Source organism: Leguminivora glycinivorella, chromosome 17, assembly GCF_023078275.1.
Source record: "Leguminivora glycinivorella isolate SPB_JAAS2020 chromosome 17, LegGlyc_1.1, whole genome shotgun sequence".
Classification (NCBI taxonomy): Eukaryota; Metazoa; Arthropoda; class Insecta; order Lepidoptera; family Tortricidae; genus Leguminivora; species Leguminivora glycinivorella.
This window is the reverse complement of record NC_062987.1, coordinates 3,259,022-3,271,263: the sequence shown is the minus strand read 5'-3', so window position 1 is coordinate 3,271,263 and position 12,242 is coordinate 3,259,022. Positions and strand designations below refer to the sequence as shown.

Here is a 12,242-nt window from a genome sequence, read left to right as displayed (position 1 = left end):
AAGTACTTTCCGCACGATTTTGCTTCATAGAAAACGCACTTTTCGAGCACATACAGTGCTATTTTTATGGGACTGATAGAGAAGTAACAAATTAAAAAAAAAGTAAAAAGCACTAGTACGGAAAAGTACTACTTTCCGCACGATTTTTCTGGGATAGATAGTGAAGTTCAAAATTAAAAAAAAAATTAAAAGTAAAAAGCACTAGTGACTAGTGCGGAAAAGTAGGTACTACTATCCGCACAATTTTGCTTCATAGAATACGCACTTTTCGAGCACATACATTGTAATAGCTATTTTTATGGGACTGATAGTGAAGTCCTAAATAAAATAAAAAATTAAAAGTAAAAAGTACCAGTGCCGAAAAGTACTCTACTTTCCGCACGATCTTACTTTATAGAAAACGCACTTTTGTAATAGCTATTTTTATGGGAGTGATAGTGAAGTTCAAAATTTAAAGTAAAAAGAACTAGTATGGAAAAGTACTACTTTAAAAGTACCTACTACTTGCTGCACGATTTTGCTTCGTAAAAAACGTACTTTTCGAGCACATGCATTGTAAACGCACTTTTTGAGCACATGCATTGTTATAGTTATTTTTATGAGACTGATAGTGAAGTTCAAAATAAATAAAAATTAAAAGTAAAAAACCGGCCAAGAGCGTGTCGGGCCACGCTCAGTGTAGGGTTCCGTAGTTTTCCGTATTTTTCTCAAAAACTACTGAACCTATCAAGTTCAAAACAATTTTCCTAGAAAGTTTTTATAAAGTTCTACATTTGTGATTTTTTTCATATTTTTTAAACATATGGTTCAAAAGTTAGAGGGGGGGGGGAAGCATTTTTTTTTCCTTTAGGAGCGATTATTTCCAAAAATATTAATATTATCAAAAAACGATCTTAGTAAACCCTTATTCATTTTTAAATACCTATCTAAAAATATATCATACTTTGGGGTTGGAATAAAAAAAAAATTCAGCCCCCACTTTACATGTAGGGGGGGTACCCCAATAAAACATTTTTTTCCATTTTTTATTTTTGAACTTTGTTGGCGTGATTAATATACATATTGGTACCAAATTTCAGCTGTCTAGTGCTAACGGTTACTGAGATTATCCGCGGACGGACGGACGGACGGTCGGACGGACGGACGGACGGACGGACGGACGGACGGACGGACGGACGGACAGACAGACATGGCGAAACTATAAGGGTTCCTAGTTGACTACGGAACCCTAAAAGTAGGTACAAAACCTTGCTTGCTGTAAAAACCTACTTCATTTTATTCCCTTATAATATACTGATGAGTACGAGTAGGTCAATAATTGTACTATCAAATACAGAAACAAAATGACGTACATGTCAAATGGTAATAACTACGCAAATTCAAGTGCATGCGTCTGAGACAAGCTCTATCTATAGCAAACCAGTTTCAATGTAGAAAGACAACAAGGAACGGATAAAGCTTACCATAACTCAATGAAAACAGGTTTTAAAAACCCTATCGCGATAGGGTTTCGGAGTTAACTTAGTTAGTAGTTATGGTAACCTCATAGTAACAGATTGCCTAACACCGCGGGTTACAGATTACAGATGATTCCTAACGTGCGAGGTAGCAACTAGGGCTTGCAATATCGGACGGTTTTCAATTCCGGAACTGGTTTTCGAGGTTGGACTTCAATTCCGGAATTCCGGAACTAGTTCCGGAATTGAACAATTTTTTTTTGGTTTGGTTTTCTGGTGGATTTTTGATGAAATAATACAATTTTAAACTGAAATTTGTTATAAATCGACGTTTAAGACAATAACTCCATACCTGAAAGGCGTATAACACTGTAATTTTCATTTTAGTAATTTTACAGGAAAGCCCATTTTGCGTCAAAATCGGTCTTGCAAGGTATTTCGAACTACAGTTAACGATACAAACGAGGTTTTAGTGCCAGTTTTCTGATAGTGGTCAACGTTAAAGTTATTTTTTTATCCATTGAGCATCGAAATAATATAAAAATAATAATTTACCTACAAGAATTGCATAACGTCTTGTTCACATAACTGTAATAAAAGAAATATTGAATTACCTTTATCAGACTCGAGTAGGGACAAAAGATATCCAAGCTAGCCCAAAAAGACAGATTTTATGATTTATTCCTAGGTACCTACATGTACCTACACTTTAATTTTTTGTAAAAAAATAAATCATTCTTTTATATATACATCATTTTCCATACATTTGCTTCTCACATCTTTTGATTTTGTGGTAAGTGGTAATAGACTTAGATAGAGTTTAGTAAAATATGCACACGTCTTTGTGAAAAGTGTATAAAGTAACTACGACGTTATGCTTGTGAATGAATCTAATACTAAGTACTACGATTTGCTTCTGAACTTAAGACTTTATGCCTAAAATATTCAGTGCTATGAGAAAAGAAGTAAAATTATGAGTTTATGCCGCTTTAATACCGATTAATTTAGATTATTACTGAAATTTAAGTTCGATCTAATAAATTGAGCATAAATAACGACAATAAAATAACAATATTAATAATGTACCTAATGTTATTTATGTTTAATTGTCCTTCAGTATTCGAGCATAACACTCAACTCCCGGCTAGTAATTTTAAATCATCACAAAACAAAACTTTCTACAACAAATATTTACTTTAAAATGATTATATATTTCACTTATTAGCTAAAACAATTGAGAGCAAAACCAGAAAGTGACAATGGTATAATATTAGCGGGTTAAAACTACACTATCTCGCTCTAACTAGCCCTGGATGCAACCCTTTGGTCATAAAATAGGCACTACCTGAATCCGAGGAGTGTCTAACTTAATGAATTTACATATCTTTTATAGACGCGGTGGTAGTTTTGTAAAATAACCAGGCTGATATTACACGTTTTCGTTCAAAAATATATCTTTTTTCAATTCCGGAATTTTCGAGATTATGCGTTTCAATTCCGGAACTGTAATATCGGAAAAATTGTCCGAAATTCCGGAATTTCGAGATTCCGGAATTCCGGAATGCAAGCCCTAGTAGCAACATGTGCAACATTTTGACGATCGGTTTGGTCACGTGGGGCCTGCTTGCTAAGCCGAATGTTCGAATCCCGGTAAGGGGATTTGTTCTTGAGTCCATTCATGGGCATTTTTTATGTATTTATGTATTAATAAATTTGTTGCATGGGTACCCTTCTGCCTAAGATGAAATCGTTCTGGCTCTCAGTTAATCTTTCAGTCCGTGTAAAAATGTCCTATGATACTTATTTAACATGTGCATGTCATGAGTATTACTGGTCGAAACCTTCCTGACATTTCATGTCTCGATAGCGTGATAGAAACGCTTCAGGCGGCGTAACTTTTAGAGCCATAATCGATCTCGTGCCACGATTAGGGGTTACACTTTAAAAATTAATCCATTTGAGTTATTGTTGGAAACAAGGCCAAAACATGTTGTTTTCACGCTTGACGAACTATTAGCTCAACTATACAGAGTTATTTTTCGTTGCGTTCTTAAAAATAGCCAGCCAGAGTCGAACTGAAACTCGAATCAATGCATGGTCTTCAAATAGATGGCTGTACAGTGTAACCAATTTGCTATCGTTGATTCGCTACTGGACAAATGATATGGGTAGAAAACGGGGCACGTTTACGTAAATAGCACCAAATTTTATGACGTAAATGCGAATAATTTTTTTTTATATTTTTGTACTAGGGATGTCACAAATGTCGCATGTGTCAATGAAATGAAATATTTATTTTCCAAGTAGGCATATTACAATGCGCTTATGAACGTCAAATAAAGCTACGCCGGCTCTAATCCTACGCCTCAGCCTCGAGAAGATTTCAGTCCCCCCTCAGTTGGAGGGGGGTATCCACTATGGGACCGGCAAGAAACTCGGCGGGCCACTTCTTTTCAAAACATTACATCTTATAATTAACATGCATTAAAAAAAAACTAGATACAATTTAATCAGCAAAAGTATTCATAAAAAAAAATATATTAACAGACAAGGTACCTACTCTATGGAAATTCATTTCAATAAATTATACAAAGTAATACAAAGGTACTTATGATTAGTAAGATGTGAGAAAAAAAGAAAAATTATACATGATGAAGATAAAAAAAACGAACTGATACAAATAAAAGATAACTAAAATAACTTTAGAGTTTTAAAAGACTCTTGATGTCTCAAGTCTCAACTAAAGAAAAAAAAAATTTTAGGTTATACTTAATCTACTTTTTTCCTTGGAGATGTATTATGGTCTCCAAGAGTCAGAAAGAAAATAAACAAACAAGGACCGAACAGAGTGCGTCAATGTAATCAAAATTAATGTTAGAATATAATAGTTATAGCCCCTGTTAGCTGAAACAGACCAGTCTTCACAAACAGCACCCGTTCACGAGTATGGCGCGTATCTCAGCCATCGCCTCCCTCAACCTATATTTGGGAAGGTGGCGACCCGATCAACGACGCCACCGTAAGCAAAGACTTTTAAGCGAGCATGACATGTTCAAGCTGTCCGGGCTTTATTAAATATTCAAATAATAAGTCAGTACCATATACTTAGATGTAAGACACAACATTCCGTGCTTGTATGTTACATAGCTTAAATTGACTTAATTGAACAAGATCTTGGGAGATGTAAAAGGTCTCCACAGTCAATTATAATTAATGGAATATAATAAAAAAAAAATTTGGAGGTGTAAAGGCTCTCCAAGTGTCAAAGTACTAGAAATAAAAATGCGTATGAAATACAAATTTCACGTCAGTAGACTGTTAAGCTAGCAATCTCCAACTAATTCTACAGAATACATAACTAGTATGTACTCAACAAGTCAATATATACAAAATTATAATTATACAATAAATAAGGAACAATAATTTGAACAGCCAGTAGCAACAGCGCCTTTAGCATGACACAATGTCTCCCCGGGACACTGCTAGTAAAACTATGACAGATTTTGAGCCTGGATAGTCGGCCATGGTGTAGTATCTCCCAAATAATCATCAATTTTGTAGCACCCCTTTTTGAGAAGTGCACTTTTTATGTACTTCTTGAAAGAAGTAAAGGGTAAATCCCATGCCTCTAAGGGTACTTTATTATAAAATGTAACACAGTTTCCCAGGAACGATTTCTTCACTTTCTGGAGACGAAACTTGGACACCGCTAGCTTATGTTTGCTCCGTGTATTATAACTATGAATATCTGACAGTTTCTTAAATGACTCTATATTCTTATGAGTATACATTATCACATCTAGTATGTATTGTGGAGCTACTGTAAGGATGTCTATCTCCTTAAAGCGTTCCTTCAGTGAGTCACGTGACGCCATGTTGTAGATAGATCGTATTGCCCTTTTCTGGAGAACGAAGATGGTTTGTATATCTGCTGCTTTTCCCCAGGCCAATATGCCGTAAGACATAACACTGTGAAAGTAACTGAAATAAACTAGGCGAGCTGTCTCCACATCAGTGAATTGCCTAATTCTCCTTACGGCATACGCAGCAGAACTCAACCTTTTTGCAAGGGCAGATATATGAGGACCCCATTGCAGATTGCAATCTAAAGTAAGGCCAAGAAAAAGCGTATTCTCGACAAGGTCCAGGTTTTCGCCGTTCAGCGTGATGATAGTGTCTGTCTTCCTTACATTGGGTAAAGAGAATTTAACACATTTCGTCTTCTTGGCATTAAGGAGCAAGTTATTTGCTGTAAACCATTCTAGAACCTCTTTCAAAGTTTCATTCACATGGCTATTCACTTGCCTATCAACTTTGAAAATTAGTGAGGTATCATCAGCAAATAAGACTATCTCACATTTGTTCTTTACAAGACATGGCAAATCATTTATATACACAAGGAAAAGAAAAGGTCCCAGAATAGATCCCTGTGGTACTCCGAGCTTTACAGTTGTACCGTTAGATTCAGTGCCATTTACAACCACTTTCTGGGTTCTTTCGTTTAAGTAAGATTCAACAAGCTGTAAAGCTTTAGGGGATATACCGTAGTGCTTCAGCTTGTGTAGTAGTGTGTCGTGGTCGTGCTCCACACAATCGAAAGCTTTAGAGAGATCGCAGAAAATACCGATAGCATCTAACGAGAGTTCCCAGGCATCGTATATGTGCTTGATTAGCACAGAGGCGGCATCTGTCGTCGAACGACCTCGTGTAAAACCAAATTGCTGATGCTGAAGTAATCCATTTGTGTTAAAATGTCGAAGCAACTGGTTCAATATAATTTTCTCAAATACTTTGCTGAGAACGGGAAGTATGGAAATCGGGAATCGCGAATGCGAATGCGAATATTCAGAATGCGAATGTGCAAATGCGAATGCGAATATCGCTGAATTTCATAAAAAAAAACAAAATAAAAACCAAGCAATCACCAACAACCCGCTAGGTAAAAATAAATTTAAATTGCTTACTATTGGTCAAAATGCCGAGTACGAACTTCACGCCGTACGAATTTGACCAATCTGCGCATGCGCGAGTCGACAGTCGACAAGTAGCAATTGGAGCGGCCGGCGCGGGCGAGGAACAAGCTGCGACTTGCACACATTCGCATTCGCAAAACATTCGCATCGTTTGAAGCGAATGCGAATGTCAATGCAAATGTTTAAAAGAATGCGAATCTTTCGCATATGCGAATGCGAATGCAAATATTCGTAACATCCCTAGTTTGTACGATGCAGGAGTCAACGGAAGCCAACTGTAGGTACTTATTGATTTTCATGAGGTGTACGCTGAGAGAAATTTGCATTGTGAATTTAACAAGTTCGACTTGTTGCGGTTTATCCGTTTGAATCAGCCAAACGTATGTTTAAAACAATATGTGTCAGGTTGTTTTTATAAAATCGACTTGTAATATATTGCCGATTCAAATGACAAGTAGCTTGTTGTTTGAACCAAAGAGCACGTAGGCGCTATTTTAACCTAAAAACTTGTTGAACGAACATAAAAACTGGTTGTGTTTTCTCTCAGTGTATGCTCGGGCTCGGGAAGCAGTAACAATAATGGGCAGACATTTACAGTCGCGCCTCGTGACCCTAATTAGTGTGAAGAATACAATAGGCATTGAGTTTTTTAAGTATTCTAACAAAAATACTACTAAAACTGTTTTTTAAAAAGGTATATTACAAGAAAAAACAATCTAATTGGTCTTCAACTCTAAAGCTATTTGGGTCATCTTGAAGCTTAGAAGTGATGATAATGATGATGAGTCTTCATTCGACACCCCTGCTGGGGTGTGAGGTGTGAGTGGCCCCTTCCGCGCTGGGCGCTGTGGGGGCTGTGTCGGGGCGCGCCTCTTCCTTGTGGGGCGGTCTGTCGTCGTCTTGTGTGTGTGTGTGAACGTCATAAGAGATACCTGTCAACGAAAGCCCTCTTACAAATTAATTGGAAAACATAGCAAAACCTTCATAAATTGTGTACAAACCTGCACTGAAACTGAACTAACCTCAAATGGAACACCAAGGAGATCATGTCAACAAAGGGTGAGATGTATTTTACATGAAATTACACTACGAAAATTATTGTTCACAACACGAATAACACGCACACAGACATAATTCAAAATTAACTGTCGAATTTTGGGAAAAAAGCAAAATTAATAAGGTAACTCATTAAAACACCGGCACATTGTCACAACAATACTTGACGTTTGGCGTATGACGTATGAGCCGCATGAGTGACGGGCGGCATCTGTCAGTGTCAAACCACGGCGTTCCGTTTCACGCTTTATTGATTCCGTTCCAAGTTACACAAAAGCTATAGACATGTCAAGCCCACAGAAAATAAACATTTGCTCAAAATGTTCGCAGCAAATAAAAACCAGAAGTTTTCTCAAATGCTACGATTGTAATGACGTATTCCATCTAAACTGTACAACGAATGTAACATTTAATAGATTCAGGCTTATGACAAAAGACGACAAAAACAATTGGAAATGTAGTAAATGCCGTATTCTCGCACCAAGTCCAATGAATACTCCGAACAATAAAAACAATTTAAAGGAAACTTCTTTTCCACGAAAACAACTATCGTTTCCGAAATGTTCATCATCGGACAAAGGATCCGACGTGGTACAAGACCAAAATAAAAATCAAGTAGATGATACAAGGAATAATCAGTTAGAAAGACGAAGTCCATCAGTTCCATCACCTTTAAAAACTCCGTGTAGCTCGATAAACAACTCTACAAGAACACAACAGAGCAGTGACAGTAGTGTCCGAAGCTTACCGAACCCTACCGAAAATGCGCAGATCTCTGATCTGAAAGAGAAAATAGAGACTTTGGGCACCCAACTGGAAAGTGCGCATGAAGAGATCGCAAATTTAAATATAGAAGTTATTAGATTAGGAAAAAACAACTCAGAGTTAGAAAGGCAAATTGCTACATTAAAAGCTTTACTTGGCGAGGAAAATATTGTTGGCGGTAGAAAGTTGACCCCAAGACTCCAGAAGAAAAAAGGGAAAGATATACTTTCACAGACGCCACTAAACCGAAAATGTAATGTTAGTATTAATAGTATAAACGGTGGATCCGAAGATACTCCAGTAACAACTGCACCAACAGCGAATGGCCAAAGTAAAAATAACAAAGCTGAAAGCAAAGTTGAACAAGAAACAAACTCAGAAGATACTGAAATGACCCCTCATCAAACGATCAAAGAAAAAGGGCCAAAAGAAAGTTCCTCCACATCATCACCATTGCCATCAAGTCAATTGCAGCTAGAAAATGACAGAATAAGTGATACAATTTTCATGTTTGGCGGCCGTCAGTGCATCGGGATGGCTTCTAAGCTCACACGCATGCGAGACGAGAGTCAATATAAGAAGTATAAAGTGTTCTCAGTAGTCAAACCAGGCTCTACTACAAGATCAATAATGGAAGAGGTAACCAAATATGATTTTGTAGAAGGCGACAAAATAGTGTTGTCAGTAAGTGAATGGGATGAAAAAAAAAAAAAAAAAAAAAAAAAAATGTTATAGACACTATTTATGACCTTAATAATGCTCTAACTTATTTACATAAATATACAGTTTTAGTTTTAAGTGTAAAGAAGAGTGAAAAGGTACATTCTGATTTTGTTAATTACTTAATTAACCAATGCTGTTCTACTAAATCAAACTGTCAATTCATTGACGTGTCTAAATACAACGATAAAGGAATAATTAAATATCACAACGTACTATGCACAAAAATCTGTAATGTAATAGATCAACAGGACTATAAGGAAAGCTATTATAATTTTGTTCCGAAGGAAATCCGCGTCGTGTCCCCAAAATCAACTGGTCCTAACAACAAACAAAGAAAGATTACATTTTATTTTAAAAAGCAAGAAAGAAAATCAGATAACGTTAAACAGTTAATTGTAACTCCTGAAACAAGTTTAAAGTCCTTACAAAATGAGAACTCTCTTTTTCGTTCAAGACAAGAAGGAAGCATACCAGTTTAGAATAATGCATCAAAACATTGCAAGTGTATTATCAAAAAAAAGATATATTAGAAGTAACTATAAGCAACTTGGCAAAAGGAAATAAAGACCCTCACGTTATATGTTTAACAGAAACATTTATAAAATCCGGAAGCGAGAATAATATACAGCTGCAAAATTATGCTGTCGCGGCATCCTTCTCGCGAGAAACAAAACGAGGAGGAGTTTGTATTTTGACACAAAAAGGTATAAACTTTTGTGTTTTAGAGGGACTCAAAAAATGTGCAATGGAAAGGGATTTCGAGTGTTGTGGAATACATATACCCAAACTCGATACGGTAATAATATGTCTGTATAGAACACCAAACTCCAATTTATACATCTTTTTCCTAAAACTCAACGTTATGCTTCACGATCTGAATAAAAAGTATAAGCAAATAGTTTTATGCGGAGATTTTAACATTAATATTCTTGAAAATAGCAAATTCCGCACGGAATTTTTGGATATCGCACAGAACTACAACCTCAAATTACATATTACATATTACATGCCCAACTAGAGGACACACTTGCATAGACAATATCCTGAGCAATATCAAAACTGTTTCTGCCGCAGTCCTACCCTTAGCTTTATCCGACCATGATACTGCTCAAATGATAAGTTTCTATGTAAATTCAAAAGTGACAAGGCCAAAATATTACTATAAGTTCAAAAGAGACTACTGTCAAGAAAATATGGCCTTATTCCAAGAATGTCTGGCAAATTTATCATTTTCCGAAGTATACATTGAAAGCGACTTCAATACCGCATTTCAAAAATTTCATGAGCTGCTGTCGCTCTTCTACAAACTTTGTTTTCCCATTAGACGAATCAAGGTAAATTATTTGATACAGCAAACTCCTAAATGGATTTCAAAGGGAATCAAAATTAGCTGTAATACAAAAAGACAGCTTAGAATAAACTACTATAAAAATAAACAAAGTGAACAGAAAAAACATGAATACTATAACTAACTATACTAAACTACTGAAAAGATGCATTTATAAATCAAGACATATTACAAACACTAAATACATTCAAAGATGCAAAAATAAATGCAAAGCATCGTGGAATGTAATAAAAACTGAAACAGAAAGCTCCAAGTTACCATATTACATAGAAAAAATTGATGTCAACAACGAGAAAATAACAAATCCTTTAGATATAGCAACACAATTTAATAAATACTATATAGAGTTAACAAATAAGACACCAACAGGTTCTATTCATAGTACATGCTCCCAAGTCAAGTCAATGACAAATAGTATATTTTTAAAGCCATTTACTGAAACAGAGGTAGCAAACATAATTATGTCACTAAATAGTACAAATGCTGTAGGTTTTGATGAAATCAGTACCAAGGTTATTAAAAACTGCAAAAACGTCCTAGTGAACATCCTTGTATATTTGATAAATTTTTCTTTTGAAGCCGGTTGTTTCCCAGACCTACTCAAAACTTCGGTTGTAAAGCCACTATTTAAAAATAAAAATAAAATGGACATGGGAAATTACCGACCCATTACCTTGATACCAATATTGTCAAAAATATTTGAAAAGTGCATGCACAAACGAATTATGGACTTCTTTGAAAAGTACGATATCATAAAACCAGAACAAAATGGATTTCAAAAAAACAAATCCACCACACTGGCTGGTTTTAATTTAATCAATTATGTTACAAAAAGCGTAGATGAAAAGAAACACACAACCGCACTTTTCCTGGATATGTCTAAAGCATTCGATTTTGTAGACCACTCCATGCTTTTGCAGAAGTTAAATAAGTATGGCATAAGAGGACCTGCCTTAAACTGGATTCAGACGTACCTGTCTGGAAGAAAGCAGTACGTTGATATATCGTCATTAAATGACCAGGGTGAGGAGATCCACTACCATTCACAAACTCTGTATAATAATGTCGGTGTACCTCAAGGTAGTGTTTTAGGTCCTTTAATGTTTATTATCTATGTAAACGACATATGTGATGCAATTAAATATAAATCTATTTTATTTGCTGATGATATTTCAGTTGTTGTTACATCAAATAAATATGAGAGTTTCAAAAAGCACGAGGAAAAAATAAATGAAATGTTGAATGTAGTAATTGAATGGCTAGGTAAACATAATTTACAAATAAATATTGACAAAACTAACTATGTACAATTTAACACAAAACTTGGCAAAAGTCAAGAACTAAATATACACTATAAAAATAAAACCGTAGCTGAAATGGATAGTGTATCGTTCTTAGGTTTAAAACTAGATAAATATTTGGACTGGAGTGAACAAATTGAACATGTGTGCTCAAAAGCAAACAGATTTGTCTATGTTTTGAGGAGACTGAGACGCACATCTGGCTTACAAGCCTCATTAGCTGCTTATCACGGGTATGTCTCTTCCAATTTAAGGTACGGCCTTATACTTTGGGGGGCCTGTTCAAGTTTGTATTCAAGCAAAATGTATTCGAGCAATCTGTAATTCACGCCCATTTAAATCGTGTAGAGAAATGTTCAAATCTCTAAAGATCCTTACACTTCCGTCTTTATATATTTTAGAGTCATGCATGTTCGTCAAAAATCATATGGACCTTTTCACGACGGCTCAATCCGTGTTTCCGAGGGGTACGAGAAATGAAGGCCGCCTCGTGCATGACAGTATTCCAAGAACTTCATTATATCACAGACAGTGTTTTGCAATGTGCATTAAATTGTATAACAAGTTACCGAAAAGCATGAAAGAGTTACATGTAAATAAGTTTAAAAAAGTTCTTGTT

The 12,242-nt window shown here is 35.7% G+C and overlaps 1 protein-coding gene across 1 annotated transcript in view; it reads right to left on the bottom strand.

The window, feature by feature from the left end:
* The window catches only part of LOC125235089, a 241,470-nt gene that overhangs the window by 114,898 nt on the left and 114,330 nt on the right, over positions 1–12,242 (bottom strand). The window lies entirely within an intron of this gene.